This window comes from Cupressus sempervirens, chromosome 3 (genome assembly GCF_028749045.1).
Source record: "Cupressus sempervirens isolate cs-2001-9-10 chromosome 3, ASM2874904v1, whole genome shotgun sequence".
NCBI classification, from domain to species: Eukaryota; Viridiplantae; Streptophyta; class Pinopsida; order Cupressales; family Cupressaceae; genus Cupressus; species Cupressus sempervirens.
The window spans coordinates 416,764,834-416,791,019 of record NC_143120.1 but is presented as its reverse complement, the minus strand read 5'-3'; the positions used below and the strand labels follow the sequence as shown (position 1 = coordinate 416,791,019).

General features: G+C 34.8%; 1 pseudogene across 1 annotated transcript in view; it reads right to left on the bottom strand.

The window, feature by feature from the left end:
- Positions 1-26,186, bottom strand: part of LOC149566791 (DUF21 domain-containing protein At1g55930, chloroplastic-like) — a 209,986-nt pseudogene that overhangs the window by 98,105 nt on the left and 85,695 nt on the right. The window contains exons 4-6 of the transcript XR_016362297.1: positions 24,744-24,821; positions 24,437-24,540; positions 23,687-23,768 (exon numbers count right to left, since the gene is read on the bottom strand). The product of XR_016362297.1 is annotated as a DUF21 domain-containing protein At1g55930, chloroplastic-like (transcript). The remainder of the gene's footprint in view (positions 1-23,686; positions 23,769-24,436; positions 24,541-24,743; positions 24,822-26,186) is intronic.

Here is a 26,186-nt window from a genome sequence, read left to right as displayed (position 1 = left end):
GTTGGAGGAGTTGAAGAATAGGTTGGACCACATTGATAGGAATCTGGAATTCCAGCAAAAGGTAGCAACCATTATCCCACCTCCAACAAAAGAAGGCAAATTGTGTACAAGCAGTGAGAAGGATACTGGGTGCTGGATGAGCATAATTTGCAAATGGCTGACCCGGTCGTTCCTTCTTTGCTAGATTCTAGTGAAGATTAGTGGGAAGAACATAAGAGTGATGCAAAGGAAATTGCCAATGGATCAAAACATAGGAGGTGTAAGAGGGATTTCCCTGTCAAAGCGAGACCTACCCATGCTAAAAAGTTGAAGACAGAGGCGGAGGATGCAATATCCCCTCTCCAAAAGAAGAATTGATAATAATATTAAATAACAATAAATTAATAACTATAAATTTATCATATTATTAATATAATAAAAGATAATTAAATGATACAAGATATATTTTAATATAATACGTCAAAAATATTTAAATAAAATTAATATATCAAATAATTATATATCTCAAGATACATATCAAAATATATAACTAAACTAATTTATATATAATTGATATACAAACTCTTAATAAAATTGTTATCTTACCAATATGTATTTATAGTTCTATTGTTAATCAAAACGTTATTAATAAGACTGATCACTAACAAGGGGCGCATGCGCCCAAGTTCCTGCCTTCATGTTTTTATGGTTGATTGAAGTAGTATTGCATGAAGGGGAAATTAAATTAGTTACAATTTTTAGCAAAAACTTGTTGACGATAAACTTTTTCAGCTACTTAAATCAAAAAAATTAAATTGTTGATTACTTAAATCAAAGTACCAAAATTTGTAGTAAGTTTGAGGGGTAGTATTAATGGTATAAAAAAAAATTGGCAAAAATTGTAAAATAGTAGCTAGTAAAACATAGTGTAAACTTTTTTTTTTTAAATATTTTACAATTGTCAAAAATAAACATCAATGTAAAAATAATAAGAAATATATATAAAATAAGAAATAAAAAACATTTAACTCTATATTTGAACTTGGTAAGATAGCTAGTAAAATATAGTGTAAACTTTAAAAAATAACATTTTACAAATTACAAAAATAAACATCAATATAAAACTAATAATAAATATATTAAAAATAAGAAATATAAAACATTTAACTCTATAAATTCATATGACTTCTTCTTCATAAACTATCTTAAATAATTAATGTATTTAAAATAAGAAATATAAAATATTTAACTCTATATTTGATTAAAATATCTATATTTGAACTTGGTAAGAAAAATAGATAGGGATAATTAATATTGATTAGACATTGTTTGTGAGGTGGAAGATAAAAATGATTGTTTTTAAAAAAAAGTTAATCCGCTTGTCACAGATGTGGAAAAGATAAAGTTGTAATTAATGCATTCATTAATAGAGTTTTTAGAAAATATTTGTATTCTTGTTGGAGAAAATTGAATTTTTTCATTGCCTTTTTTATCATGGGCCAATACAATTTTCAAAAAATTGTATTTTTCAATTTCAATAAAACATTCAAATTAATATAGCTTTTGCAAACATTAGTATATCTTCAAATTTTTAGATATATGTAACTAATATGGAATCTAATGATTCCATTAGTTTCCTGCCAAAGGCAGGAACTAATAATCAATTAAATAATCAAACAATTATAACAAAGAGTTATTAATAAGAATGATCATTATCATTAAATAATAATTAATTAGACAATTACAAATCAAACCATAAAATTGATAATTAAAATAATTATCAACTGGAGTAAACATTAATCAAATAATAAATTGGGGATATCGAATGCAAAAATAAAAACTTGGCAATATGGTTGAAAGTGGTGACTCATCTATTGATCTCGACCTTCAAACCATGTCGACACCTATATATTGACACTAACCATCAACAAGAGGGCAGGAGTTATACACATCAGAAAAGTGACATTATAGAGACAACAAAAAATCACACAAGAACAAGAGATCATTGTCGCACTCTTAGGTCGCAGAATGGAATACCCAATACATTATGTAGCAACAAACAATGCAAGGATCAACAACCCAAGTTATTTAGGAATGTCTTGCTATCCCGAACAGAAATAGCAGCAAACACAACATTGGAAGATCGGTATATCTATTGCCCGAAACAGAATAAGCAGTACCTCTATTAATAACATACAATATGTTTCTACTTTATTATTTGATTTTTCCTGTTCGTATGATACTTCTAGTTAATGTTATAGCTTCGGTCAGATTGAATTCATCAAAGAAAACAAATGGTTGTATCAATATATAGAAATCAGTAAGTGTTTATATAACCCTTGATTAATAATTATTAAATATAATAATATATATATATAGTACATAATATATAATTGAACTCCAATATTTAATAATTATTAACCAAGGGAAATATATTGATTATTAAATTGATTAATTCATTACTTTATTCTGATTTATAATGCTCAGTAGTTATATTCTTATTATACCAAATGGTGATCATCAAATGCAATTCATATTGTGTCGATATTAATCATCATTCTTATTATGTAGTTGACGATCTGTGAGCTTCATACTTCTGAAAACTCCAAATATCATGGCCCGATAATGGTTCTATTATTATTGTTTATGCAAGACAATTAATGTATTAATGAGAATAGATGATTATCGGCTGTTATGAAACAGCGCCATCTTTGGTGTGTAGATTTTGAGCCATGGAAAGGCATGCCCCTTGTGGAATATATAAATAGTCTAATCAGGCTACTCTTGGAAAACATGACAATATACAACAATGCCATTACAAGTAGCAAGCTCTCTAAAATATTTGCATACTATTCATACTTACAGGTTGAGAGCCCAGCACAAAGACAACATGGAGACACATATCAATCACCATATCAAAGAGCATTTGTATATCAATTTAAAAGAATTAAGGTATTACATCTGATCTATGATCTATAACGTGGTATCAGAGGCAGAATAAGAGAACGATCAGATTTATACAGAGAGATACCTCTGCTGTGATGGTAGGTTTCGTGCTCTTTAAGTTTGAAATAATGTCTTAGTGTTTCGCAAGACAAGCTTGGCTATCTCAATAAATTTCTGCTCTTGCTTCAAACAATGACTACGCCGCAAAATTGTGATGCAACTAGCTACCGTTGTATAATCTTTGGCATCAATAAATACACTATAGTTGTGCAGGGTTTTATCCATTGAGTTGGGGAGTTATTCTATCATAGCAATCGTATCTTGGGTTTGAACTTGGCTAATTGTTGCCTGGCAGCAGTAGGCAAGATCTTAGAGTAACCTAGCCATAGGACAGATAAACATGAGGCTGGAGAAATATCTGGTATTATTGATGACGCCTCAATTTTGTTCACGGTTCATGGCTCCAATGGTCAATAGAAAGTCAAAATAGAGATGTCGGGGAAATAGATCTTTGAACCTTGTCCAAATTTCATTGGATTTCAGAGCCAACTGGAGCTTGATGGCAAAATAGGAATCAAGTCATGCTTTTGGTCAAAAGGATAATCCAAAAGATATTGTCAACTTCCTATCTTTGTCGAAAGTTCTTCCCAGCCGTCTCATTTTTTTTCCTTTAAAGATTTGTGAAATGTTCATGTGGCACAATTTTTTTGAATAGAGTGTGAATGATATTTTCTTTGTCTCTTGGTTGTTCGACTGGTCATCGTTTTATGGAAAGCGGAGTAGATGAACTCTCACTTTACAAGGGACAACAATTATGGGAGTCGAAGAGGCTTTTTTAGCTTTGAATCGAGGAAAGAATCTTTCCATGGAGTATGATGATGGTGATTTTACTAGCAGAGAAGATGAATCTAAATCAAAAGCGATGTCAGGATAGAAACAACTTCATAATGTGCGATGCCATTAATCGTGAGGAGGCATGAGTGAAAGAACAACATAGAGGCAAAATGAATGAAACGATATGTCCATTATAAGGATCGTTGGCAATAGAAAGTGAACCAATGTTTTTTTAGAATAAAAAATGAGATCTGTAAAATATTAAATACCAACATAATCTGCCAGCATGATCAAAGGCAAATACAAAGGCCCATCATCAAGTACTTCCACAATTTGATATAAGTGAACATGTAGTCACACAAGCCCTTGACTGTGTGTGTGAAGGGAGGTTGAATGTGAGAAGCTACGTGGCTGATTCTACTCTTTCTATTCACTGGTAATGATCAAGGAGAGGAATGTTTGGGTTATTCACTAATGTATATCTGTGAGCAGCTTCCCAGCATCTGCACTTTTTTTTATCATGTTGGCCCCACCTCCATGCCCACAACCAATGAGGTCCTATCTACAAAATGTGATCTCACCACTACTCTTCTTTGCACCTGCAAAAATTCTTAGTCCCTAACTTGTAGCAGCAAGAATGATGAAGACATCTTTGATCACCAACAGAAGTTTGTTTCAAATGTCATAGTGATTCCACTTACGAGTATTGGATATCATTGTATCAATGGTCATATTTTTTTGTTGTGGCCTTGTATTTTTCTGATTATACATAGTGGTGTGGTGGTATAGTCATATCTACAACATCATTAGCAAATTACATTCCTCTGCAGCCAATATTTTTTCATTCACTAGCATTTCTTGATTATTGATTCACCTTTTGGACAATATTTTTTTTAAGTTTCTGCAAAATTCTGATATGAATCAAACTTAGTTTATACCTTCTTTATGCTTGTTGTAGATAATCTTCAATGTTCAGTCTTGAATGAAATGAAAGATATAATTCTGAAAATGTTTTTCACTTCTGCAAGTCGTCTTAGGGCAGTATTGATTAAAGAGTAGACTTATTGTTTCTTGTGTGTCCTTAAACTTCAACCATACCCTTATTAAATATAGATATCAAGGGGCATGTCCTTACAAAGGACATGTCCCTTCCAAAGTCTACTTTGACTCATCCCTTAAAGTCGGTGACTTTCCATGCACTAATAAGTTTAGTCCTAAACTAACAAAGTTGATTAGTTAGACCTAAACTAGTACTCCAAGATAGGTGTCGATATCCTTAAGAGGATAAGACAATGACTTCAGATCAGAATGATCTGTTATTAAATCAGCATGATTGAAAGTTACGAAATTAACACTTACTCTTAACTTGATAATCCTACTGAGAGATATCATATCTAGCAACATCAATGAAGATGAACAAGCAAGGATTGATACTCTATATCTATCTGAATCTTCTTAGCATGAGGTATCATTGAACACATGATACAATGTCATATTACTGAACCTGTGATATGAGATATCACTAATACTAGTGATAACAGTATTGCAAAGAATACAATTTACAGGATAAATCTGGAGGATAATTAAATTCTTCATTTATCCAAGTTGTGACTCATAGGTATTGTTCTTCCTATATCACAACATGATCTTGAGTTAAGATCTACCAGAACGCAGGATAAACTCCGGAGAATAATAAAATTCTTCCTTTATCCAAATTGTGACTCATAGACATAGCAATGTCTACATCACAATGTGATCTTGAACTCATCTAGATCTTACAATAGACCTCTACTATTTAGCACATTATCTAAGAGATAGTCATCTCTCATAATGTCGTTCATACAAGTGTTCATTATCTCAGAGATCGTCACCTCTAAAATAATGAATACAAATGGTGGAGCCCATAATAGTCAATAGCCTGACAATAAAATTATTTTATTAATAATTTAAAGAATACAAATGAATTACAATTCAACCATACCAAGTCTTTTCCTGAAGTGATTTATCTTCACTCGAGAGAAAGGTTTGGTGAGAATATTTGTTGTCTGATCTGCAGTGCAAATGTATTCTAATTTTACAGTATTCCTGTCTATCATATCTCTTACATAATGGTAAGGAATTTCAATATGCTTGGACCTGTCATGGAAAACTGGATTCACCAAAAGCTCGATGGAACTCTGATTATCAGAATGAATAATTGTAGAATTCATAGCTTGACCAAATAATCCCACAAGTAACTTTCTATGCCAAACTGCTTCCCGAGAGACCATCGTTGCTGCAATATATTCAGCTTCTGTAGATCTTTGTGCTACTAAAGACTATTTTTTGCATATCCAAGATATCATTACTGATCGTAAACTGAAACAACATCCTGAAGTACTTTTTCTATCCTTAACACTTCCACCCCAATATGAGTTTGTGAATCCATGTAAATCCAAACAAACTTTCTCATATTTGAGCCCAAGGTTTAGTGTGCCTTGTAAATATCTCATAATGTGTTTGACTGCAACTAGGTGAATCTCCTTTGGTTCACACATAAAATGACTTAAGGCATTAACAGCATAGCAAATTTCAGGTCTTATATTTACCAAGTACATAAAGGACCCAATCATCTGTCTGTAGAGAATAGAATCTGTGGAAGGTGATTATGCTACTGCTTCATTAAGTTTATGTAGATTAGTCTCCATTGGAGAAGACATAAACTTGCAATTCCACATTCCAAATCTCTTCAAGGTATCTAATGTATAATTCCCTTGATTAAATATAATGCTGTCAAAATTCTGCCGTACTTCTCGTCCTAGGAAGTAATGAAGGAATCCCAAATATTTCATCTCAAATTCTCTAATTAGATCTTTCTTGCATTGATCTATGAGATGATCATCGCCTATTATTAGTAAATCATCAACATACACTATCAAAATTACCATAACTTCTTTATCCCTTTTATAATATAGATTTCGATCAGCTTCATTTTTGGAGAATCCTAAGCCGGCGAGATACTTATCAATTCTTTCATACCAAGCCCTTGGAGCCTGTTGAAGCCTATAAAGAGCTTTCTTGAGCCTGCAAACAAAAACTTTAGGTTCATGTGTTTCAAATCCATCAAGTTGCTCCAAATATACCTCTTTTGGATTTCTTCATAATCAATCCCTTCTTTCTAAGAGAATCCCCTGGCTACAAATCTAACTTTATATTTTTCAATGCTACCGTTAGCAGCATGCTTTATTTTAAATATCCACTTGGAAGAGAACATATTTTCCTTCAGAACAACTTCCCAAGCATCATTCTTCATAATGGATTGGTATTCTTTCGTCATAACACCCTTCCAAGCTATGTGTTTAATAGCATCTGAAACATCGGTTGGTTCTAATTTAGACAAATCATTTATGTTTGTTGTATAACTAGAAAATCTTTTGGGTCTTTTGTTTTCTCTGATTGTTCTGGATGGTGTAGTCAAATATTGGGCTTCCTCTACTGTCTAAATGGCCCAAAGTGGTCTTTTCTTAGAATTTTGAGTTTCTTCAATATTAAGATTTTGAATTTCATCTTCAATTTCTTCAATGTTCTCCCTTTGAGACTCAGATTCAGTATTCCTTTCAGAACTAGGTAATCGAGAGGGTTCTTCAAAACTTAGGGCTCTTTTGAATGGTAAATCTTCTTCAAAAATTACATCCTTACTAAATTCAATATTTTTCTAACCAGGTATGAAAATCCTATATGCTTTAGATGTTTCACTATACCCTACAAAAATACCTTTCCTCTCAGAGGTTCCTAACTTAGTTCTCTTTTCCTTTGGAACATGTATATATACTGGGCACCTAAAAATCCTAAGATGACTTATATTGGGTTTAACCTTAGTAAAGACTTCTTCAGGAGTTTTATCTCTAAGGTAGGAGTGAGGACTTCTGTTTTGAATATAGACATCAATACAAGAGGCTTCTTCCCAAAGATAATATTGTAGATTTTGATCAAATATCATAGCTCTTGCAGCTTCTATAATTGTTCTATTCTTCCTTTTTGCTACCCCGTTTTGTTGCGAGTTATAAGGAACAGTATGCTCCCTCTTAATTCCATTTTCTTTACAAAACCTTTTAAAGAAATCTGAGGTGTATTCCCCTGCATTATGAGTCGTAAGAGTTTTAATTTTATGTCCTGATAAGTTTTCAATTAAAGTTTTAAATTCTTTAAATCTCTTCAAAATTTCTTCTGATTCTTTGCATTTTAAGAAGTAAATCCAAGTTTTCCTAGAGAAGTAATCTGTAAAAAGTATATAGTACCAGAATCCTCCAAGAGAAGGAACAAACATGGGTCCACATAAATTTGAGTGGATTAATTCCAAAACATTGTTCGTTTTTCTAGTGCTATCATGAAATGGACTTTTGGTGTTCTTAACCAGAGCGCATCCTTTGCATATGCTTGAGTGATCTTTATTTGGTTTAGGTAAACTAGTAACCATCTTCTCCATAGTCGATAAGGTTTTGAAATTTAGATGTCCTAACCTTTTGTGCCATATTTCGTTTATATCAGCAGCTTCATGAATTAAGGCTTGAATAGGTCGACCAAGTTCTGAATTTAATTCATACAAATACCCTTTTCTTTGACCAATCAATTTTGCTTTCTTAAAAGAGGAGTTCTTAGCCCAAGTTATGACTTTACCGTCCATGAATGCAACATTTTGTCCATCATCTTCAAGTGTTGTGACCAAGATTAGAGTCCTTTTTATTCCTGGTACATAGAGTACTCCTTTGAGAAGAAGAGAACTACCCGACTTTAGTTTCAAAGTGCAATTTCCAATTCGATGGTGACTTCGCCATTAATCTTTTGTGGTATGGAGTCTAGTGCTTATTTGTATCTTGTAATATGTCAAGATGATCCACTATCAATCACCCATGCTTTACTTGAGACTTCATTTGATAGTGCCGAATACAATACACGATTCTCAGGATCATAGTTATCTTCTTCCCTAGTAATGTTTGTACTATTCACTTGCTATTTAGAATTCTCAAGGCAATCAAATCTGTAATGTCCAAACTTTTTGCAATTTGAAGCAGTTTCTCTTGGATAGATCTTTCTTAGGTTTGTCATTCTTTTGATTACCCATTTTCTTCTCGAAGTGCTTCTTCTTGCCTTTATAGGAATGTGTATAAGAACATGAAGTTCTTCATCTTTCGTTTTCAATTTTCCTCTTTTCTTAAGTTTTTTGGATTCTTCCTGAACACAATCTCCCATAAGTCTATTAAAGTCAAGAAGATTATCTCTGGCACTTACTCCTTTAGCGAATGTTTCCCATGAATCTGGTAATCTATCTATAGCCATCAGTGTTAGTTCCGTGTCATTAATGATGGTTCGTATACTTGCAAGTTCATCTCTTAGGCTAGCAACCCTTAGGAAGTAAGAATTCATCGATTCTCCCTTCTTTATTTGTATGTGATTTAGTTGCCTTTTTAGTGCGAGAACTCTAGTTGCATTGTTGATCTCATATGCATTTAGTAATGCATTCATCATATCAAATGTTGTTTGATGTTTTGTTAGCATGGGTACTATATCATTTTTCACTCCATCTAATATGATCTGAATGGCTTTCCTATTTCTTTTACTCCAAATAGTTTTATGAGGTTCAACAATAAGTTGTCTAGATGCTGAATCAACAAATTGTTTTACATCATTTTCTTCAAGAATCATCATGATTCTGAATTTCCAAGCATCAAAGTGTTCTTTACCATCAAACCTGTCATTGGGTCTACTTGTGTATGTCATTGAAGATAGGAGAACAATGCTAGATATATATCAAGTTTGACTATTTAATTTCTGCAAAGCCTAGGTTCGACTAGTAGAGCTCTGATACCATGTAAAGTTTCTGCAAAATTCTGATATGAATCAAACTTAGTTTATACCTTCTTTATGCTTGTTGTAGATAATCTTCAATGTTCAGTCTTGAATGAAATGAGAAATATAATTCTGAAAATGTTTTTCACTTCTGCAAGTCGTCTTAGGGCAGTATTGATTAAGGAGCAGACTTATTGTTTCTTGTGTGTCCTTAAACTTCAATCATACCCTTATTAAATATAGAGATCAAGGGGCATGTCCTTACAAAGGACATGTCCCTTCCAAAGTCTACTTTGACTCATCCCTTAAAGTCGGCAACTTTCCATGCACTAATATGTTTAGTCCTAAACTAACAAAGGTGATTAGTTAGACCTAAACTAGTACTCCAAGATAGGCGCCGATATCCTTAAGAGGATAAGATAATGACTTCAGATCAATATATATTTGCAAGATCAGATCAGAACAATCTGTTATCAGATCAGCATGATTGAAAGTTACGGAATTAACAATTTTGGTATGATTGTTGAATAGAATATGGTATTTCCACTATGTGATCAAGATAAATGGATGTGTATCAGACTGTATGGTGGGTCAAATTCCCTTATTTGGTGTTGTCTGAGGATATGTTCCAATGGTGATCAAATCTGAATGATTTGTTTGCTCTTGAAACTGTGTGGATCTAAAATCGAAAACTCCAAGTCACCACTGCACTTGTCAGATTGCTTCTAAGCCATTTTTGTAGTAGGCAAATAAAATCATTATAACTGCTTTGGAAATCACATTGAAAAGGAGCTCTGTTATGAAAAGGACTACTCAGAGTTGAGGTGACAAGTACACAAATTCTATATGTGTGATGTGCTGGTCAGGGGAAATGATTGTTCAGATTATAGCGGTTGTCAGAGGGTCTTAACAATGAACAATAAGAAAAGGGATGTCAATTTACAGTCAATGCAAAACCAATTTCTTACAAGCGGGAACTAAAGAAGCTACTTATGTAGAAGTATCCACTTGTAGACTTAGCAATAATATGCATCAAAGGTTTGGAGAATGTGACCTTGACTAAACAAAGCTTCTTCTATAAAAGGATGTTAGTCTCGTGCAAAGTTGCACATATTTTTAAAAAACTGCAATCAAGAAAAGAACAGTGACCTTCCATGATAAAGTGTAATGTGGAATAATGCATTAGAAGATATGTTTGATTGATAAAGATTACAATTTACGTGGAAACAACAAATCATAGAGTCATAAAATGAAAAGGTTTGGAAGGTTTGCAGATTGATCTCAAGTTGCCATGAGAAGGAACCCAAGGACCCTTATTGGAGCAGCCTGCATCAGGAAGTAGGATGTTGTTGAACATTTGCTCCTGAATAATTAGATAAGTATTTTCATTGTCTTTTGAGAACTATTTTTTATTTTCTTGTTGCACTCAATCTATTATTGATAGTCCTATTTGTACTATAAGAGGCTATTTGTCGTATTCTTTTCTTGGTCCATAAGGATGATCTAGCAGGAAGATGCATTAGAAATGCTGCTGAGGCATTTGTGCAGGTGACAGCATCTGAGATTATTTGTGTCCTTCTATAATATGAGGGAACCTGGCATTTCATTAGAAGAAACCTTGGACGAAGAGGTTAGGAGGTTGAAGCATGTACTTAAAGCATCAGAAGGGAACCACATTATCTTGAATGTCTTGTGTTGGCAAGCCTGAGGATAAATCCACAGTTTACTACATTCACTCATGTTACTACGGAATCAGGGTATGCTTCCGGTGACAGAGGGAGCAGATAGAGGATATGTTTCAATTGATTTGTGAGGCTCTTGGTCATGTTGATTCAGAGGGACTAGACGTCGAGATGATGTTTCTAGTGATCAAGAAAATGTAGCAATCAAGAGGACTATGATTCATGAGATGAAGTTCCATGTGTGTAGGTTGAAAGGCCTTGTGAATGCCTAAGTTGTAGATGGATACATGGAATAATATTCATTTAGAGTACATTACAACTGAAGAATTGACAACTGATGTTTATTTTCAAGCCTTCTACCAAAGTAAAGTTTGTGCATTTTTAAGACAAGCTTGGAAATTAAAATGTGAAAAAATAAATAGTGGAGGCATATCTCATTTGAAATACAAAGCATGATACGAGACTTTGTGACAACACCACGGAAGAAATAAAAAGAAAGATGAATGCCTTGCTTTCTGCCCAAGAAGAGAAAAAAATGCAAAAGGAAAGGGCAAACTTAGCCAAGAAGGAAAGCATTTCAGAATCCCAAGGTATCCCACTGTCTCCTTTTTAAGAATCATTTATTATTTTCTCATCACCATTATTGGTTTGGACTTCTCTAAAACAATTACCATAATGAAATAATGTGGTTGTGACCAAGTATCCCAATCAACCTTGAAGAAGAAGAAGCACTTGAGGGCATAGTGGGCTATCTTCGTGGCCCATGTGTCTGCAAATCCATTAACCCCTCGGCCACTGCTCCTACTGCAACATGTGAACCACCACAATCTATATATAGATAATTTTTTTGTGCACAAAAACTCACTTGGAACACAACCATCACTGGAGGGTATTGGGTGGAACAGTGATGTGCATTGGCAAGTTGACATTCAATGTGTCAATTTCTTGAATTTCAACAACATTCCCTTCAATTTTGCAGCAAGTCCCTATTGGTTGAAATTTGTGACTAAATTGTTGTGGCGAGAAAGGGCTACAAGGCACATTCTCCTACAAACTTGAGTGGTAGGTTAGTTATTTTTTTAATCAAAATTATGTACTTGGCATTAATTTTACTTTAAGCTTGAAGGTTGCTCAAAGATGCAATTTCTAGGGCCCAAAATGTGGTAGAAGAGCAAAAATTACAATGGCAACAATTTGGCAACACTCTTTCAGATAAATAGGTGGATGGAAAAAACTGTACCATTATCCATATTTTTGTTTCTTGCAAGGATCAAGCGGCCTTTTTAAAATTCTTGGATGCCTCTAACAAGGTAAAGATAGCTGAAACTTTGGTTCTAATATTAGAGCAAGTTGTGATGGATGTGGGGATTGATAATATGGTGTAAATCACAACACAATGCAGCGGCAAATGTGTCAATGTGTAGGACCCTCCAAGAGAAATATAGTACACGTTTTTGGTCTCCTTATGTGGCATATGTCCTTCGTTGTAGTGCCTCTCGTATTTGCAGTCTGTACCTTATTCATTTTGTTTCGAGAGATACTTGATACTCTTATTACATGTACTTTGAGATGACCTAAGGATCGAATGTTATACTTTGATTTAGTATCATAGATGCTACACTGCTATGCTGTTCAGTTTATCATATTGCATGTTGATGCCATTTTGAAATGACAGTAGATCTATGATGATATCTGATTATTTGGTGTTTGAACATATCTCCGATTCTATCATGTGATGGATTTTATGATGGTTATTTACTTCATTCTTGTCTCTTTATGCTTTATGCGAACGTGAGTGATGTAAATGGATTATTTAGGTATAATTGATTAAATGGTTAAATTAGTTATTTAATGCATTTATTGCTTTCGCTATGTTATTATATGCAATTGCACTTGATCGTGTGTTTTAATGTGCAGGAAGTACATCCCTAGCAGTACCACATGGAGTTAGTGATTCAGCTATTCATATTTTACCAATGTCGTCCCCACATAGTCGACGTATCCTTATTTAATTGTTTAAATTAAAACTTTCAGCGATTATTAAATCCGAACTCATCTGCATTATGAGATTAGACCAGTGAGTGTGTTTGTGCATTTATAGGTTTGCATTGTTGCAAAAGTGTTAAGGGTTTTTCTGTGATTTTGGGTTTTTGGGCTTTAAATCTTATTCAATTTAATTTTTGGCAGCTTTGCCTTAGGTGAATTCCCGTTGCGAGGAATAACCTATTTTCGTTTGGGTCGATTCGGAGTCTAGCTAGTCTAACTAGCTATTTTCCCTAATCGACTATTCACTCAAAAAGTGAATAAGTATTGAAAAAGGGATTTGTTTTCTCACTTTTCAATTTTACAATTCAAAAATTGGAGAGCTTTTATGAAATCCTCTTCCTGAAGGATTGGTTTCCTGCTCGTTCTGAGAGCTGTGAACATGGGATTTTCGTGAGATCAATCTCATTGGATCCGGCTCGAATAGACCTTGCTTTGCCATGATTTTCAACAGATTCAACGGGTGATTTATTTTATTGAGCTGATTTCGGTTTCTACCCCTTTTGCTGTCAGGTAGGGCTTTCCAATTTTCTTGTTTCTGCTTCGTTTCAGCTTCAGATTCGGGTAGCAGTTTGTTAGGAGGTTGAAAAGTAGTGTTCCCCTCCGTTTCTATTTGTTGGTTCTGCCCGATTGGTTGGGTATGAACTTTTTCCCTGTTTTTGGGATGGGCGATTGGGGTTCACACCGTTATACTGTCCGTTTTTGCATACGATGTCCGAACCCAAATATTATTGGATTTTCGGAGTTTTTGTAGCCAAAGGCCAAATGGGTTTTAATTTTGAAGTTTTCCAATTTTGGGGGTTTTTACCTCATTTTGCATGCCGCCCTATTTTCTAGGGTTTTCTTGGCATGAGTTTGGTTGTGAACTTGGATTATCCATCGGATGTTAGTCAAACCTTTATTGCACTTTCATGTTGCATTGGGATGTGTGTCGCATCTGTCCTCCCGAGTTTGTTTTCGGTTGAGTGATTTTTTGCATTGTGTCCTCATCCAATCCTTGTGTTATGACCTTCGTGATGGTGGTGCACCACACACGAATACATGGGCGTACATTTGTTGGGTAACTTGTGATGCCCGATCTTCTATGGTACTTTCGGAAGTTATGATCATTGGGGTTGGGTTGGGAATTTGCATGCCTATGGGCACTCATCGTTGGATGAGCATGGGTAGGGTAGGGTAGCATATGGAGGGGGCTTCTATCTCCACAACCCGATGTCTATTTCCTGAGCGTTGGCGTGCAGAAGCTTTGTAAACAAGTGATAACTAAATAAAACATTGGGTGGTAATAAAACTTGAAGATAATAACAAAAAAGGATTCAGGATGTGCACCTTCCATTTGGAAGTGGAAAGCCGCCAATACTAGCTTGGGCTTGTCAATGCCAAGTGACTCTCCATGATGTCAGCCCCTACTTAGTAACCCATTGAATGTCTGATCAGGACCTATAGTTTATGCATTGTCTATGTTCTTGGTGCAGTCATCATACTATCTAGCGTGAGTGTTAGCCATGGACGTTGTGCTTTATGTGTGTTTGTGGTTGGTTCATTATCTCCATCAGCACGACAGGAGTGGGCCTACGAGTTCTACGTGGTTGGGAGGTGTAGCTACCTATACCACTGTTGGGGACTGATGTACAAAGACGGTATTTTGTCTTAGTGCGACCATGGCTGGAAGTTTTCACTTGGTACTTCGGGTTCCAGAGTATGCTTTCTTGTGACTTACGCTTTCATTGGAATGCTTGTAGATCATGTTTAGATGATGTTAGTTATTGACACATTTCCTTATTATGATAATTAGCATATGATAGATGATGTTATCTGGTTTTTTAGGATTATCTTATGCTTTACTTTTAGCATGTTAGACTTCCTTATGCTTATATTGTAACACGTTTTATAGTGACGTCTTCATTTGACAGCACCGACAATCTAGTTGGTAGTTTGGGATGTTACGCGCAGGGGATGGCTAGGGCCTACAGATGGTCTTATGATGCTATTATGGTTGGGAGGAACCGCGTACTTAATTTGGTTGTTCTGTACATTGCGATGTTGTTTCTGTTAATTGTGATGTTACTTCAATTTATTGCGATGATGTTTTAGTACACTGCGATGTTTCCTTCTGTACTTTCCCTTCACTAATTGTTAGATGGTTAAATGCAGTTTCCATCCTTTGGTGTTGTGTTCGAGTGTTTACGCCTCGAACTGTGGATCCAGTACTCCCTGGTGTGGAGGAACTTTATTCCTTAGCTTTTTACCTTCTTGTTTTCTGGTTTGTTGTCTTGGATTCTCGCGCAAAATTGCACTTCCTCGCACGAGAATGCAAGATCTCGCATGGTGTGTTGGGTTTCCTCGCATGGCCTTTGGCACTTTATCGCGCAAAACCCAACACCAGTTTTGGGTGTCCTGGCTATTTGGCCAAGCACTTTCTCATGTCGTTTGGTGCACATCCTCGCGTGGAAGGTACTTCCTCGCATGGCATGCTACACATCCTCGTGCAAAAATTTGTCAATCTGTTGTCCTCGCATGAAAAACAAGGGGCATCTCCGCTGGTTTTCAGGGACTGATTTTTGGTGATTCTAGTACCCTTTGGGTTTACTTAATTTTCCATGCCTTGACAGATCTTAGATTCTTTGAGTTTTCATTTTGGGTTTCCATTTTCAGTTGCGTGTGTCAGTTCAGGTAGTGGCATTTGGAGATTCATTGGTTGTCGGGATGGTGGTTAAGACTTCTGTTGCGATCTTTGTGATCCGTGTATGATGTTGTCATGTGCACTCATACTTGTAAAAAACTGATCTCGGCTTGTATTTCATCCTTGTTCCAAGGATCTTCGGGCAGGACATTACATTCACCTTCTTTTGGAGGACAAAGAAAAATTGGACTGGGTGAGACCAGTTATAAGGGATGCAAGAAAGATAACAAAATACATCTACAGCCACGCATGGGTTCTCTGCTTGATGAGAGAACACACCCAAGGGAAGGAGTTTGTTAGAGCGGGACTCACAAGGTTTGCTACAATTTTCTTAACATTGCAAAGTATTATTACTTCTTTGACTACTTTGAAGCAAATGTTTGTGAGTCAAGCATAGCTAGATTCAAGCTATTTAAAGAAACTTGATGGAGAAAGTGTCATATACATTGTACGCCACAACCAATTGACACTAAGTTTTACAAAAATTGTAAGAGTAACTTGGAAACTTCAAAAGTTAAATATTTAATTTTGTTGTATTCAGGAGTCCCTGCTTGGTAGATGGGGAACAAACCCTAATTGGGTATCTTTATGAGGTCATGGATAGGGCCAAAAAGGCTATCAAAAATTACAGCGGGAGTGATGGTGCTCTAATTTTGCAAAGGATTAGATTCTCCATTTGAGAAATAATGTTGGAATCAAAGGCTTAAACCAATATTTTGGCATTAGAAGTGGTGTATTTCTGGAAGCATACACATGAATAAGAAGAGTGATAAGTATAATGGTCTAATGTGTAGATTTATTCTGATGGAAGACAAGAATAGAACATCAATACAAAGAAAGTCAACAAGAAGTTAGACTATAATGGTAGCAGAAGTATCACAGAACTAGCAATAAAGAAATTGCTTCATATGTGAGCAGTGGGTATGATGGCAACCAGGATATCATGAACAAACCATGGATAGCAGGGATAGATGTTTTACTATTGCATTAGCTTCAATTTTCTAACCTGAATGCAGCTAGAAGTTCACTTGGTAAAGCTCCTTCTATGATTCCTATTCTAGAGACATATCACACTAAAAATTATGTCCCTACTCTCTTAGATTCATTGGGTATGGTGTGGCTCAAATGACTTACCTCAACATGTGAGTGCACTGTAATAGAGATGAAGGTTGATAGAGAATCAGTCTGATTGAAAGAAGTGATCAGAAGAGTCTTTTCGACATGAACTAGAGATTGTGCCTCTCATTCATCTTTCATATTCCACCTATAATGCAATACACTAAATAGTAGAGGATATGAGAACCTACAGCACCTAACTAACAAGCCAATTCTCAAGAACATTACTTGTTTGTTGCCAGTCATCCAATCTTCAATATAGTAATAGGAATTGATCTATATGGAAGCTATAAAAAGCACAAGCATAGTGGAAAGTAAAAGGGGAAGTCAAAGTTAGATAAGTTGAATCCAATATTGAATATGGTGTCACGAATCTCCATGATATCATGCTAATCTATTGTGCCAGCCCTAGACATGTTCCCAAACATCAAGAATAGGCTCTTTCAAGAACCATGGTCTTGCAGCAAACAGACTCGCAAATGTTCAAAGGCCACAAAGGAAGTAATAACAATAGTGAATACCACATATTGAGGGCTTGACAGGAGCATGTAAGGATGGTATTGGTTTTGAAGACAAGCAATCTACCTAAGACGCACAACTCAGTGAACATGAAGACAAAACTTCTGACGTCAAAGAAAAGGACAGTGCTAGAGTATGAATGACAACGGAGAATCAGGTCCACACAAACAATTATGTGCGAAAATGAGTTCCGGAGCCTTATTAAAAATAAAAGGAATTCCTGTGCCTGCGTGTAGTAAAAAGGAATACAGGCATGCTATGTTTCCATATTCTATACACGACTTCTGTTGGTTAAGAAGATGATACTGGTGATGGATGTGAGGTGATGTCATTTCCAGGCAATCTTTGACAAGAAAATACATACATCTGTGCAATTCTGGAAACCTTTCTCTTCAACATTCATATCATTTGGAAATACAATGTGCCCACATTTTAGCGATATAATATTCTTGCAAAAGGTCCGCTTCAAGGGGAAAATGTTTTAATTTACTATCCCAGATAATAATCAAGTAAAATAAAAATAACAATAGAGGAATGTGATTAATTAAAAGAAAAGCAACATGGCTTTTCATTTTGAAGTCACAATTTCAAACTTAAAAGATATATATAGGAGTTGTAGAATATGAGATAAGACATATTCGATATTCGAATAACATGTTCTCAAGGAGGAGTATTTTATATCTACTTGTATGAAGGAATAAGGACTATAATATGACTTTGTTATATAAATTCAATTCTTTTATTTTTATAATAAAATAATGTCTTTTGTTTATTTTTAAATGGAATGGAGATTTAAACTGCAAATGAATCGTCCTTTGTTATATAAGGACTATAATATGACTTTGTTATATAAATTCAATTCTTTTATTTTTATAATAAAATAATGTCTTTTGTTTATTTTTAAATGGAATGGAGATTTAAACTGCAAATGAATCGTCCTTTGCAATTATTTTTTGGAATTTTGTATACAATTTAAATGTCGGATAAGTGACATGGTCATTTAGCATTTTAAATTCAATCATCACAAATATTGTGAAATAACAAATTGTTTTTGTACTTGTGTCTAGTTTGTCTCCCTACCAGAGGAGTTAAAATTCAGTCCAGACTAATTTAAGATTGCATAATATTTGGTCTGTTGCATCTTGATTATTAAATTGTTGAGAGTTCAAGTGTATAAGAACTTTATAAAGTTGTACGTGATAATTCATTGAAGTTAACTCTATTGCCCGGATGAGCAGAGGCACTGGTCCTTTTATTATTGAGTCAGAAAATCTATAACTTCCTTCCTACAAGCATCAAATCCATTATTTACAAATATTTTACAATTCATACAATTCAAACACTCAACATCCAGTTTCATTTTAATCGAGTTCAAGGACCTTGCCAGTCAAAGAACTCCAAAGCTTAAATTCACTTTAGAAAAGCTCTCAACCAAGTGATCAAGTTCGAGGAGAAGGTCTACCCGCCTAGGTGTAGCGGAGCCTGAAGTGTAGAGATCCTATCGAAGAAGTGGCAAGCTCTTGGTTGGATTTCCAATCTGCAGTTTTGGGAACCAATAGGGAGCAACCTTAAATTTGACCCCATATGGGAAATTATTGATAGGATGTGTAAAATCCGCTCCCCCAACCCATTCATGTGGCAGGGTACTTCCTTAACCTTTCCTTTTGCTTCTTTGCATCCTACTCGGATTCCAATGGGGAGATCGTGGAGGGCCTCGTTGAATGCATGCAGAGGATGGTACCTAAGGTTGAGATGAAAAACTTCATTGTGGCCGAGATGGAAGTGTACTAGAATGCAATGGGCAAGCTATTCACTTCTAACTTGGCAAAGAGAGGAAGAACCACTCAAACCCTAGCTACAATATTTGTATTTTTTGAGTCTTCCACATGCATGATAAGTAGAGAAAAACTAAATTAAATATGTTTTCCCCTTACTTTATAACTCTTTAATATTTTATTTTACAAATGCTTGGTGGCGAAATTGGGGTGGAAATGTCGCAAATCTGCAAAGACTTTCCCTCTTAATCTTATTTCAGCCTTGTAGTTCATCCAGTTGTGAGTGCAATTGGAGCTTGTTTGAGGCCACTCATGCAAAGAAGTGGAAAAAGTTAACACACAAGCGCCTCAATAACCTTGTCCTTATGCAATATAACCTTTGATTGTGCGTAAGAAAGGCGGAGGGAACATCAGCTAGTCCACTTGATTTGGATGAGATAGATCTTTGTTGTGATTGGAAATCACAGGAGCAACCTCCACTGTTCCTAGAGGATGACATCTACAATTTGGAGAGGTAAGCTATGGAGGGGGTTGATTCACAATGGGATTGGATGACATTCAAGAGGATGAGGATAATGAGGAGGATTTAGTTGATGAGTCATTACCAGTATCAACACCATCTACATCTAGGATGGAGGTCAAGACACAACTAGTTGTGCAATGGGAGGAGGTACAACCATAGCGGACTTCTAGGACTAGACCCCCTACCACCAGAGTAGTTTTTACTAGAGCTACTAGGAAGGGGATTAGGAAGATGTAGACTATTTTAATATTGCGCTTGTATTTGCTTATAATTTTACAAAGACAATTTTCTATTTTAAGTTTCCTTCAAAGTCAAACTATTAGACAATGGCGACCAGCCATTAGCATTCAATATGAGGATGTGATTTTGTACCCTATTTGCATATATATATATATATAGACTCATCTTGTTTGTTTGTTTTACTCATTTACTAACTCATTAGATGCATCTCCTCATTGAGTTTTGCAAAAATAATGAATTTCTAAATTATCTTTAAGCAATCTTTTAAGTTCCCAATATTTTCTCAATAAGTTGTTGATTTATCTCTAATATTTTCCCAATATTGTTTTTGCCCTTGGTGATAAGTTTCCGATAACGATAGTTTGAACTATACTCACAAGTTCTTGACATGTCATCACTACTCAAATTCCCTAAAGTAAACTCACTCAACATCATGACATGGCTCATTCCTATTGGCATGCCTCATCCCCATTCCAGCAACATGTACCTACTATTTACCAGCCACCCCAAAAACATAGAAGCAAATTCCATTAGAAGTTTTTTTTCTACTATGGGAGCTATAACAATCTTGGATGTTACAAAAGTCTCTAAACAAAGTGCTTTGATTCCTTCTAAGATATCCTAGAACCCTTTTCAACCTTGGTTATTTCTCATTGAACATTATTAAATCTCTCTAGTTACAATGATGGCTTATATGACTCCTGCATTTCAAATGCAAACAAAGATATTTGATAAGATTTCATTTTTAGTCTTCACTAGCACATGTTTTCAGGGCTCTTATTAGCTCTTCATTACTATTTTTCAGTAGCACGAAGGTTTATTTTGTCTTACATGCTTTAGTTTTATTTTGTTCTATTTTTTAAGCTCCAAGGTTTCCTTTTCTAGAATTTTCTATTCTAAATTTCTATAAAATCTTACCTGGGTTTGGTCATTTGTATACATTAATATGAATTCATTGTTTCCTTCAAAGACTAGGTCAATACATCTATTTTTCTTTTCTTTTGAATTTGGAAACTGTTTAGAGAAATTTCAAGGTGTTCTGAGAAAGAGTGACCATTGACTTGATTAGTTGCTCCTAAATTGTATAGAACATAAAGAGATTTTTTGCCAAGAGGTATTCTAAGAACATATATTCATAGTTTTAATTTGAATCAACTCTAACCAGACCCAAATCCAAGTGGTTTTAGTATTTACTACTTACTATTTTAGTTGGACTTCTCTTTATTCCATTCTAATTTCATGCATAACACTTGAAGCCTTTAGGCATTTTGATTTTTGCTATATATATATATATATGTGATATTGTTATAATGGAAGTACTTAGTATTTGTCATTTAATAATTTTCCATGTATTGATCTTCTAAAATGTCTATGGTGAATGGTTTATCAATGTTATGATATGCATACTTGAATTCTGTCTCTCTATATCAAAAAATCTCCAATGTTTTTCATCGCCATCCCCTAAGGTCCCGTCCCCTAAATTCTGGCTTTGACCTGTCCCCGTACCGGAAACACATCCCCGACCCCTAAAATGTCCCCATCTTGGAAACTCTGTGGAGCATAACTTATAAGCACACAAACGTCATGAATTACCTGGAATTCTAGGTGTTTCCTATATTAACATGAAAAAGATACTGCAGGCTATGAAAATGGATACGAAGAATCGCAACAGGGAACACCGATCCTGAGTTGACAAATTATAGTTGAATGGTTCCATTTCACTCTCCTAACAAAGAAAATCAAAATAATTGTAGACATCAATGTTCAAAGTATCAATTGTCGTCTAGAGCCAAGAAGAGTAAGAAAAATAACAGAAACAATATTTTTGACTTTGTCTTAAATACATTCTGTTGAGCAGGTAGGTCTGGCAATACCATAGCCATATTGTCTCCAGAACCTGCCAAACAAATAAGTTTCAATGCTCCAGCCTAAAGGTAAGCTAGATGGGAATATGTGCGACAATAACAACTACAGAAGGAATACAAAGTGGAATCTTCTCTACCAAAGGTTTCTTCCTCAAACTGAGAAATAAGTGTGGGATTCATCTAACTGTTAACAACATCTGAGCCTTGGCATGGCCACTCCAGAGCCTTTCACTTGTGTTACATGAGAATATTCATGAGAGAGGTTTCCTGTAAAAGGGATTTAAATGTTACCATGGAGACAACCAAGTGTGATTCTTTGGTCATGTCAAAATGCATAGTCCAATATCCAGCAACAAACTGGCTTTGTATGAAAACAGGATTTAGTTAAGAAAGTATATCTCATTGTCACTCATATTTAGAGCCAATTCAAACCCTGTAAAGCCCACATGCCTCAAAACTTAATTTCAGTGGCTCTAGTAGTAGCCCAATTGAAGTGCACCCCTTCATAATCACGATCATATATAATTTTATAAAGCTTCAGCAGTGAGAGTAGTCTCAGCAACAGTTCAATATTTCTTATCATAACCACTATTTCGTTTAGCAGGCAAAGGATCTCGTGCAAACTACAAGACAAACAAATCTAATCAATTCATGGCATATCTCATACCTCAATTTGGCTGCAATACCATTTTAAAAAGATGAGGATCAGGTCTTCCTTTTCTCCTGCCACTACATGGGGACTGAGAATTCACATCTACAATAGGAAACCTTAACTTGCTATCTCAAAAGTTCTGCAATAAAATCTGGAGTCGCATAAGCCTTATTATTTCTCTTTGATGCCAAAAGCATGCAAAAGGCAAGCCCAGTGAAGAGAGCTCCTTTGCAGGCATGGAAAATTACTACTTCACACTGTTTACTTTGTAGGGAGTATTAATTCTCCTCCAATAAAATTTATAATATGATTGGTTCCTCAGCCTTTCCATGAGGAATGATGAGTTCACACTTGAAACAGTAAGTCTAACTTGCTATCTTGCAAGTTCTCTAGCAAAATTGAAGCAGCATAGCCCTTCATCACAATTAGTTTCATCTCCAATGCTTTATTTCACTGTTTTCTTGTTTTTCTTTTCTTGTAATTAGTTTGCTTTTGGTCTAAGTCCATTTTTGCCCAAGAACTTCATTGTTGTAAGAGTTGTGTGTTCCACTCCCATTGATGACCTATTCTTGGCCATTTGCGAGTATTAACATATTTGCTTTCTCTCTTTCTTTAGTTCTGTAAAATTATATGAGCAATATTCTTTGCGAATTTCCCTTCTACAATCTCAAGATTCCATCCCTGCAAATATAAGGCATGATAAAAAGACCAAAATTTTAAATAAGAAATTATAGTAACAAACCTCTTCCGTGCAAACTAATGATAAATAGCATAGAAATATTCAGCCAATTATATGAAATAAGAACATGAAAAGAAATCAATCTCCGGAAAAATAATTTGAAAATATATATCTGCCTAGGCCCTAAAATGAAGATCAAGCAGATGGCTTTACATTGACCTAAAGTGAACATAAAGCAGACAACACATAATATTACTATTTTTATTTTGGAAGCACTTTTCCCCTAATTATAAAAAGTAAAAGAAATTAGGAAAAAGCACACACTTGTTCTTCTTCTTCTATTGCCCCACTTAGTTCTGCACCTCTCAACATTAGCTTGAGCTCTTCTTCAGTGACAAGAGGTTCACTGTGAAGAATATATCAGTACAGCCAATCATAAGCAATCAAAAATATCAAGCACAAATGTTTTAAAACTTATCAATATTGCAACATTATGCATTTCTTCTTAATCCCATATCCTTGTATGGAAAGCAATGCCAATCGTCAATAGCAGAATAGGTAACTAAAACATGAATAATTGAGAAGCTTTTGGAGAAATTATGGATTTCATGCCTTCTAGTATAGGCAAATAGCTAAGAAACATGGAGATAGCTATGAAAGGGTTTCTGAATGGGATAAATCCAGGATATGTGCTAAATAGATTATTTTCTTAGTATAAGGCGAGTGTAATATCTGTGGAGCATCAAACCCATAAATCTAACTAAAACAAATCAATATGGATAGAATTCCCAAATAGGAAGTGCAAAATTCAAGAAATATGATATTACATCGAGAACATTTTGCCAATTTACAAGAAGAAAAAGAAATATTAATTCATTCTACCAGTTTTGTGGTAACATAGAAAAATTCCCAGTGCTTCAAGAAAATCATTTTAAATAGAATCATTTCAGTTGTACCTTAGCATTTGTATATCAATATCAAAGTAATAAGTAATCTGAAAAATAGAGAAATTTGAAGGAAGTAAATATGAACTATTATAGAAGACCTTTACCCATGGTAATCAAGACTTAGTACCTTCTGCTTTTGAGCCCCAAGATTTTTAGCATGCCCATAGACAATGCTGTGAAAACCCTACCTACTGGATATAGCACTAAGGATATCCAAGCCACTGGCCTCACCTACAACAAATTTTCAATAATGTCTTATGAGAGCTATCATAGAATCAGTCCTTTCCAAATCTGTGCAATTATTAGCAGAGAGTTCTACTCTATTCATAAGTAGCTGCAGGTACTAGGAACACAAATAAGGTAACATGTTTACTGCAAATAGTCCCTGTTTTTATACTATAGCGTATATAATTTTACAAAGAGCCCAGTCTTACCACAAAGCGTGCCACTTCTGTTGCATTATGTACAGCTAAGCTCTTTGGGGTAATTTCAGTTAGCAGCAAAATAACAACCTGCCAAATGTTTTCATTCAGAATACTCAGAAATGATAATAAAGCTATTGGTCATAATCAATCTCGTGCAACATAAAACTCACAGCATAGCCCCAAAACAAGAAGACTGAAAGGACTGGCTTGTTTCATTATTTAAATGTAGATTTGTAAACATGTAACTTACATCATTTCATATTTAAAAATTGCATGATAATATAATTCTTTTAGCAGTTCTCTCCCAGAAAACACAAGGAAACATAGCAGATCTTGTTTTGTTTCTTTTCTGTCACTGTTTAGTGATCCTGCTGTTGCCGGCTCTTCTATTTGTATGCTCAGTCCCATAAACCTTTGTGGTTTTTTGTTAAACATTAATATTATTATCTTGTCTTGTCTTGTCTTGTCTTGTACATGCCTATTAAATGTTTATATCTTTTCTAAAATTATCTATTCTAAACATGGAATATTCAACAATTACTATCTTCATAGAATTTTGCTATCCTAGTTAAGGTCGGAAGATCTCTCCCTAAAAGTTTACATCTCCCTTTCCAAACAATAAGAGAGATGATTTATAACCACCTACAAGACTCAACGCTTTTGTGTAAATTTCTGGTGATACCTGATCGTCAACTGTTGATTGGGACAAAGAGTTTCCAAATTAAAGTGACCACAAAAGCCATGCCATAAACTATCCACATTTAATTGCAAGTTCTTTTAGGAATTCTCTTGAAAGAGAATTCTACAACCATCTTCATTAACATGAATACTTCAAAAATAACAAGGCTCACAATTTGACAGATAAGAGACATTGTATTTCCACGGTCCATAATAGTTGATTAAGAATGCTTTGGATTGTGACTTAGCTTTTTGCATACTGTTTTAGATCACACTCCATGATCCGTCATAGCAATAAAGTTAATGTCCAGATTATGAAAAAGGGAAAGATAACGTATGTTAATGTCCATATCTGTATCAGAATTCAAACATTTTAGCCCAGCCCACACAAGATTGGAAATGAAAACCTAGTAGACTCACAGGTAAATTATTAAAGTGACCAAGATCAAATTTGCCAATGGTAAAAAGAAGATATGACAAAGGAACTAAACGTTTATTCAATAAATGCTACAAAATGATTGATGTTTCTTTCAACCAATTACAAGGAAGAGTTGAGGATTAAATCTCCCTCTCACAAAGATACAGTATCTGCCAATTCTAAAATTCAGCTCGTCCAGATATTCTCCCTTTGCACATATTCACATGCAACAATCCTAGCATGAATTAGATACAGTTTGAATGAAGCAGCTTGACATTCAAAGCATTATATATCCCTAACAAGGTTTACAGTTCCTTCAAGGTTCACCTGTTCGAGGGGTAGGTGGAAAATATCCA